Source organism: Poecilia formosa, unplaced genomic scaffold, assembly GCF_000485575.1.
Source record: "Poecilia formosa unplaced genomic scaffold, Poecilia_formosa-5.1.2 Scaffold21, whole genome shotgun sequence".
NCBI lineage: Eukaryota > Metazoa > Chordata > Actinopteri > Cyprinodontiformes > Poeciliidae > Poecilia > Poecilia formosa.
The window spans coordinates 2,433,393-2,442,501 of NW_006799960.1; positions in this window are offsets into that span (position 1 = coordinate 2,433,393).

Consider the following 9,109-nt stretch of genomic DNA (forward strand, 5'->3'; position numbering starts at 1 on the left):
TATTCAGGAGAGAGAAAACTGACTTTGCGAAGTCGTCTGCCTCACTAAATCCATATTCAGACTTTCCTTTTACAGGAGCTAAATTTGTTAACCTTGTTCTTGAATCTAACACTGAAAACATCTATAATGCAAAACAATTATTGCTTAAGTTATTAGGGGTGTTAAAGTCACAGCGGGGTTCCAATAGTAGGAGTGAAAAGCCCGCCCCCGTTTACTCCCACAGGCCTCCAGCAGCCAGTAGGACCTCTTGGAACCAGCACCAGCACCATGATTTAAATGGGACCATAAAATCCTAGTGGGGATGGGAGGCCACTTGCTTAATTGACCTTTATTGGGATTTCTGCTTCATTTGAAGACTGGATATTAAATTAACATGATAATTCAGACCCAGCATGTAAATGCCACTATCCAGCCCCCCTCTGCCGCCTTGGCCCTCTACATTTTAATATCACCCTGTAACTTTTATGGCTTCCATTGATTTAACACTGCTTTTTTATTAACTGCCTTTAATTTTCCATATTGGCACGCACTTACACAAAGAAGGTTTTCTTCCAATTGAGCAGTGCCACTGTTCCGGGATTGAGGGTTTATGAGGCCGTTTCAAATAAAAATCCTCCCCTACTCTCACTGTGACATATACAGGTTGTAACCTGGAGATGAGATCTTACACGTATAGAAGAGCCCTGGGATTGTTTATTGGACCAGGAGCAGCAGCAAGCTGGGCTTATAAAGGGATGGCTTCACTTTATTTTCAAAGCAAAAACATAAATACAAAAACTGTCGGGAATGTTTTACGCCGCAAAATAGTTCGATTCAAAATGATGCGTTTCATAATTAGATTAAAAACATGTTGTACAGCACGGTCCTTGCAAAGTATTTCAAAGCTCTGTAGAGTTATTAGCCTCGCTAATAAAAATGTGTGCAGAACTTTGAAATAAATTCATTTTTATTGCAAAACAATGAGCTCACATAAATATTACACCCAGTTCTCTTACGTTAACCTGTCTCTCGTTTCTTTTATTTAGGCGAGTGTCTATTTTTCCTACTTTTGAAGGCCAACACACACATTTCATTTACTTCATCTGTCTGAATGGCTTTTTATTTTTCATATTTTCTATTTTGAAGAAAAGGAGGGACTTTGTGTCACACTTTATTAACATCCTAGTGAAACTTGAAGTTATGGATCTCCAGTTATATTTTCCTAGATGCACTAATTGGATTTTTAAGGGCAGTATTCACTAATGCTTATTTCGTGGAATGTCAAACATACATTTACAATTTTGTAAAAGCAGCTGTTCATAACCTGAGTAAAATACCCACATTGCAGTTATTCTAAATTGTTCCACACTAATAAAGTATGAAGTCAATTAAAGTTAAGGAGCATGTACACACATGTGCCTTTTTTTTTTTTTTTAATTCGGTGAGTAGCTAGGAGAAACTGTCCTCTGCCAGTCATTTTTAACCCCAGAAAAATAGAGGCTACAAGTTAAATGTTACTAGACTATATTGATCATAGATGGCCAATAAAGCTATCTATGATCAATATAGACTGCAGAACGACTGTGAAATTATGTTAAATAACCACTTTCATCTTTTTGTTCTTGTTTCGCTCCTTTAAGTAATGGAGGTAATTAAAAATAAATCCACTGCATAGCAACACCAACGTAAGGACAGTTTGTACGCTCCTTCTTTTTGTCTGGGTGTGCGTATGATGAGCATTTACATACCTCTATAGCTGAAGCTGTAGAGTCGTCCAAGGTGAAAGGAGAAAAGTGATCTGACAAAAAAAAAAGAATGTTGAGGGAGCGCTACTGTCCCCATGTGTTTGCAAAGTGAATTTCTCAAAAGTAATGACTGAATGCCAACATCTGGAGGCAATGAAGGAAGGATAATTGTTAATTTGAAGGACAGTCGACTGACGAAAGAAAGATTGGTGGATGACTTAGTCCTTGCTGTGTATGTGGTAAAACTGTCTCAGCCTCAGCTATGTTCAGACAACCCCTGCATGTCTTTACTGTTTACTTCAGGTTGTCAGTGTTGCTAAAGTGTAGCTGTATATATTACATATATGCAGCTTTCCACATATTTCTCAAACCGCAGTTAGGAGTCACAATAGCATAAACTAATAATATGCAAAAGAAAAGTTATGCTATAACACAGAACTAGTAAAGAGTTAAGAATGCTTTAATTTAGTTGATACATTTTAAGAGAAAATAAATTAAACTCAATTGATAGTTTTGAAATTTTGAAGGACACATCTGTTAAAAGGTCTTACGCAAATACCAAACTATCTTACTCTCTCTTCCTGCCTTTATGTAGTAAAAAAATGCAGATATGTTGTTTCCCAAGGCTCATTCTAAATGAAGATACCTAAAGAGCATTCTACTGTGGTTAAGACATTAACTGTTTTCAAACTTAAAGTGATAATTATTTTAAACGTTTTTATATATTCCTTCAACTATATAAAAAAATTGTTTTGATGCTACTAATTTTTGATGTATTAATTGTACTAATCTTTAATACATCACAATGGTATTATTATTATTAAACAGTATTATTTAGGCCATTTTTACCAGCAGACATGACTGTATTCAAACGTACTGTGTTTCTGTGTTATTTTTTTTTAAAGCTTGAGTTTTGCTAATTTTTGTTTGTTTGTTTAATAATATGACATTTGCATTATTTTTTGCATTCATACTGTAGTTTTCTCCATGCGTGCATCGCAAAGATTACTGCAAAGGAGCCTAATAAATGAGACACACTAGAGAGCCACACAAAACACTAAATAACCCACCGGCATATTAGAGCTGAATTGTTCTCTGGATGCGGCCTCCTCCTGCTCCCCCACCTCCCCTAAGTGGATGCATTATCATTTTGTATGTCGCAAAAGAAGAGGCGCCCAAGAATATGAATATGCGTTTACATCCGTCTTCGATTAATATGCATGCCTAAATCCACATCTCAACACAAAGCTAATTTTCTGGCCATCTGTGGGATGGCTGGTGGAGGTAATGAATATTCTTTATGAATATGTTTTATTTTTCGAGGTGGCGATACATCACAGGCACGCTGTTATCCTTCTCTCCTCGAACTCCGTCTCTTCCTCTCCGAGGTGCTGCAAGCCGTCACTGCACAACCTGATGAGTTTAATTAGACTGAAAAGAGAGGGGTGGGGGGAGGATGGTTAGAAGGAAGGACAGATGGAGGGAAGGCTGGGTGCTAAGAATGAAAAAAAATATACATTTTATTGCACATTTCTGCCTCTTACTCTAATAGGAGCCTTAATGGGCTGCACACCTGCTCTGAGTGATGATGCTGGAGAGAAATACGGTTGAAGCTAATAGCAATCATGACTTCTGCAGTAACTAGTTAAAATGGTGAGGTATTCACTGAAGCTGTGACTGCAGGGCGTTTCTTAGACGACCCGCTCGGTTCATCAGGAGTGGAAGTTGACTTTACTCATATTTTTAAGGCAGCTTTGGAACTTTTGTTTCCGAGTCAAATGACTCAAAATGTATTACAGTACAAGAAGACGATCTCTGGTCAGAGTTGGACTCTTAGACTGCAGCAAAAGATGAGAGAGACCGACGGGAGAGCTTTATCTTCCAGTAGGATAACGACTGCGAACATAAAGCCAGAGTTACTGTGGGATGGCTTAGATCGAAACATATTCATCTGTTAGAATGGAAAAGTCCAAGAACAGACATCAATCAAACTGAGTATATATGGATTATAAAAAGATTGTTTCTCACAACCACCTGATCTTTTTTGAGCTTGAGCTATATAGAAAATATTAACGAGCAACATTGGTAGGAAAAAAAAAAAAAGAAAAGTAAAAAAGGCATAAATAGAGCAAAATGTGGTTCTATTAAGTTCGGCAGGGTTCCATGTAACAGCATGTTACACTTTTACATTTAGAAATGTAAATGTGCCACTTCGCAGCCATGTGGTGGCTTATCGTATAAAATCCAATATTCTTAAATTTGTTATTGTAACAAAATGATGAACTTGGGGAAAAAAAATGAAGGGCTATGAACACATTTGCTGGACACTGTCAAGCAACTACTTCCTAACTTTAAGCATATTCTTCAGAATATGCTTAAAGTTCATTTACCCAATTGTCGAAAGCCTTCGTTTTACTGTAGCCTAACAAATATGGAGGTGGATTGTAGGATATCACCGCCCTTCAGCAACTTTACATGTCACACTGATGATTTAGATGTCAGTGACAGTATTACTGTTCCTTCTGTGTCTCTGGGGCCTCGGCACAGTCCATTGGCAAGTCTTGTCCTTTAATGATTTATGATTGAAGTTAGCTTGTGAAGTCCCCAGAGGACTCACCCCCTCCTCCAGAGTGAGAGGCACGGGGAGTGACCAGTTTTATGGCAGTACTGGGAATCAATTATGCTAATGGTGGCTAATGAATGCACTTGAGGGAGCTGCTCCCCGCACTCGAGGGCCATTTTTCCCATTTGCATATTGATGGCAGAAGGACAGTGGCCACTTTCATTCGGCAGCGGAGAAGCTCTGTGGAAAGGTACTTCTGTGTCCTTCTTAGATGGCTCGGTTCGTTTTGTTGCCCTTCGTTTTGGTGCAAAGTGTGAGATAAAGCAGAAAGATGCAATGTAGGAACACAGTGTGTAAAAAAAAAACGGTGTGTCGACTTACTTCGAAAGAGATTGCTGATATTCAGGTTAAAGGGTTGGTATAAACGATAGGCTACAAACTGTCAACATAAATTGCACATTTTACCAAGAAGAGGGGGTGGGGTTCAGTTTCTGAATGACTGCTGGGTGTCAGCAGTCATTCGGGAAGGCTTTCGAGGGCCAACCAATCCTTTTACAACAAAAGCTGTGTCAGCATTCTCAGCTCAAAGTTGAACTTGTTTCCAGACTTCATCGGGTCTGCCCATTGTGTCCGGTCCCGTTTGTTGTGGTCATTGGCAGGATCTTAAGTCGACAGCTGTGGAGAGGAGGCTGTCTGGTTGGGGAACATGTGGGTCTCATCTTTGCTTTTTTTCCCAGATGTTGTGGTTCTGTTGCTGTTTTCAGGTCGTGTCCCTCAGTGTGCACTTCCGCGGTTCAAAGGGGAGCATGAAGTGGCCTGTTTCTCTGCAACTGAGGTCTGGTCAGGGATCAGCCTTTGCCTCCAGCAAAGAACTTGAAATATTTTTGCCGTTTTGTTCACTAGTGATGGTAGGACGGTGATGAGTAACGCAGGAGGTTTCTCTGATCTGTTGAGCCAAACAACAAAACTCACAATTTAGTCTATATTCTGACCCTTACCTGCAATTGTGAGTCATGGAACAAGAACTATAGCTTGCAAATAATCACTAAAATGTGCTTGGATGTCCGGACTGAGTCTTAGAGAAAGACAGTGTGATGAACTCTGCCATCTGTGCGGAGAAGTTCAAAGCAGGATCTTGTACTCATCATAAAAGGAGTGAGCAAAAGCAGCTCTGGGTTTATCTTTCTTGTTTCCCATTGGATACCTCTCTTTGGGCATTTTCTGGGTACGTTTCAGTAGTGGGAGACCCTGAGGCGACAAATCCAGAATTCGCTGAAGCAAGTATGTACTCTTCTTCTTCTCCAGGAACGTCTTGGGATCCACTAGAAAAAGCTGCAAACTGTATCTTTGGAGACGCCTTTTAGGTTTGCCCTCCTGAACGTCTTCGCTCTGCGTCCTGAAGGCCATGGATGGATGGATGCAGATTGACAGACATTCTCTAGCTCGGAAATGGGCATTGTGATAGATAACCTTTGACAACATCCAAACTATTATTTAGCACATCAATAACTTAAAAAGATCAAATAAAATAAACTTTGATCATTTTCTCATTTGAAAGGTCACGCAAAACATGCGTGAAGTGTATTTTTTTTTTTCTTTCAGCTGAGCCTCTTCCTCTTTTACCCCAGTCTGAGGTCATTTTCAATTAAGGCCTTTTTGTGGTCAGTGACTCAGAAGTCCTGGAAGTGCTCGAGTCTTCCCCCAACGGACAGACACTGTGTAGATTAAGGCGAGACCTTTTTACTGCCGCTAAAGTTAACATGCATTTAAGCCATCTGTTTGCAAAGATAGATGTCTGGCTGCGTTCTCCCTCGCCCCACTAAAACGCATTAAGGCGGAGAACGCCAGACCAAGAGAGAAGTCGTTACGTCTGATGTGTTTCAGTCAAGTAAAGGCTATGAATAAGAACACTGCTATGAATAAGTTATGGTGATGGGGATAAAGGAAAATGGACTGAGTTTTATACATATATATATGTAAATATAGAGTGACCTCTACTCTTACCAGCTCCCATGGAAGAGATATGTAAATAGCCTGAAAATGAATACATTTTTTAAAAAAAAGAAATTGTTTTCAAGAGGTTAAGCCCAAAATTATTCATAATTCTATCAAATCAAGGTTTAAGTTGATGTTTTATTTTTACGTGTTACTTATGAGTGGAAGCAATATTAACTTTCTGGAGTGGCTCAAATTGAATATGATAAAAAAAAAAAAAAATCTATGTAGGGATGATGACCTTCCAACTTCAAAAGATTTTCAATTTTATTTATGATCACATTTAAAAGCAATGTGCTGTAGACATAATGTGATTAAGAATTAACCTGTGTAATGCCCCAAAAGATATTTAGATGGATTAATTAAGAAGAGTATAAACACGTATTAAAATATCATTTATTTCAATAGATTTTTAGAGACGTCTCTCATGTCAGACTTGAAGGCAATGAAATTATTTTAAAGACAAGCATATGACAAATTGTGTGTTATTGTGTTTATTAAGAAATTAATAAATGCAGAATTCAGCTGTACATTACCTTAAATGCATATCTTAATACATATAAGGTAATGTATCACATTACGTTTCATGGTGTAGTGCCACTGTGAAGCTTGGCAGTGGCAGTATTATGATACGGGAAGGCTTTTCTTCAGCAGGGCCAATCTGAGTTGATTAGAAAAATTACCCAAGTACAGAAAAAGGATTGAAAGCTGATGCTCACTCCACATCTTATCTGATCAAAACGTAGCTATTTTGCAAAGAAGATGGAACAAAATAAATATTCTTAGCGAATGTTGATCGCTAAGAATATTAGCGATCAACATTCAGATGTATTTGAACTACTAGTGTCATCTAGTAGGTGGCAAGAAGTAGAATACCAACATTTTTCATGTTTTGGAGTTGTACTTTAAGCTAACCTTGTATCTTACAAGTGTTTTTGCTAAGCCAAAGCAGTGAACCAGCAATACGCAGTATGTTTAAACGCCTTAAAACTACCAGGGTCACAGAGACTCACACCTGACTAAGGCGAAGTTTTGACACGCATGAAGTTCTCGAAACTTCCGTTCGTGATGCCATCACTCTGCGGAATAAACAGAGGGAGACAGGCAGTGTTGGAGGCTCCCACTAATTTGCTCTGGTGACATTTTCTTCTCCGTCTCCTTGGGGGGAAAAGAGCAGCAGAGACAGACTGAGGGAATCTAGAAAAAAAAATAATAAAAAAAAATCGAGGTGTTTGGAGAAAGAGATAGAGAGAGCAGGGAGAGAGAAAGAGGGATGGTGAGGCAGACACTAATGAACGCAGACAATAAAGACCCTAACCTGAGCTTCTAAGCCCCTGGAGACACAGAGAGGTTTTTCAGTGGGTCAATAAAAGCACTGGACCGTGTCTGCGTCGGCTTGCCCTTCAAGCACCCGCTTAACCATAGAGTGAGGACTTTTGTTCAAGGTTGCTGGAGTTTAAGGGGAATAACATGGAATTTCATCTAAAATTCAGCCTGAGTTTTATGGCTTTATGTGCACAGGAGGAGGGGAAGGGGGGGGGATGACCAAATAAGCAAAACTCATATTCATCTGAGTAATAATGCATTGGGAGAAATTGCAAATGTAGCTGCTTTGCATAAATTCATCATGGGCATAAATATTATTGGTTTTGAGGATTTGAGTTTTTAATTTACTGTGGAATATCTCTAATCCACACTAAGTCAAAATGATACATACAGCCTCAAATATATAGCCTAGGGATATTGGCGTAATTTCTCTTTGAAATATGTAAAGAAAACATGTCTTCTGCAGCCATGTGCAAGCTCCAGGCATAATTCTCACTGCATATTTGGCCAGTCTTTTTTGTAAAGTTGGTAAATTTTAAATAGTCTTTTTATATTGGCTGGTTTCTTTTTGCACTGACCTGATTTTTTTTCATGCATGTCGTCCACATGCTCAAGCACAACTCTGAAACCTCCAAGGCTTAGGTTGATCATAGGAAGAAAGACGCTGGAACATTACAAAAATGTTCCCATTATGGACTGAGAATATGCCAAGGAAGAAAGAGCCCCTGCTCCAAAATTGAACTAAATGCCCTCTGGGGAACGTTTTTATGGCCAAATTAGACAAAGATTATCATGGTTGGCCACAATGACAAGACAAATGCTGAGAAGAATTAGGAGGAGGAGGAGGCTTTCTTTCAAACCCAAGAACAAACATGGTGGTGCTAGCATGCTTAGGTACTGTTTTCATAATAAATGGAAGGATTGATTCCAATTTTTAAAATTTAATCTAAAATTAGAACTAGAGAGTGTGCAATCTCATGATGAAAACTAGAATTAAATTTCTGGAAATGCCCTGAACTCAATTTAATTCAATATGTGTTTAAAAGCAAGAGAAAAAATAAGCTCTAAAAAATAAGAACATTTTATCAAAAATTTGAGGGGGGCGTGTGTATATATTTGAACCTCCGTTTCTAATTTTGACTTTGATAGGCCTTCTGTGCAGCTGGAATTGCTTTCCACAATCTCTTACATATTTTATATTTTTATTTTTTGGATAAAAAAAAAACAAAAAACAAAACCACACTCTAAAAAGTGTTTTTGGCTGTAGTTCATCTTATGGACTTATTTACATTAATTTAACTTAATTCTTTTGCTTTTGCTATGACAACTTACTTTTTTGTGTTCATTCAACTCAAAACTTACAAATCTTTAACCTGAAGGAACTTTTCACTTTGACTTTACTTAAAACAATTGAGTTCAACGCCAAGTCTGACCAACTCAATTTATTATGATCATCCAACTCAATTTACTAAGTTCTTCCAACTCAATTTGCTAAGTTTTT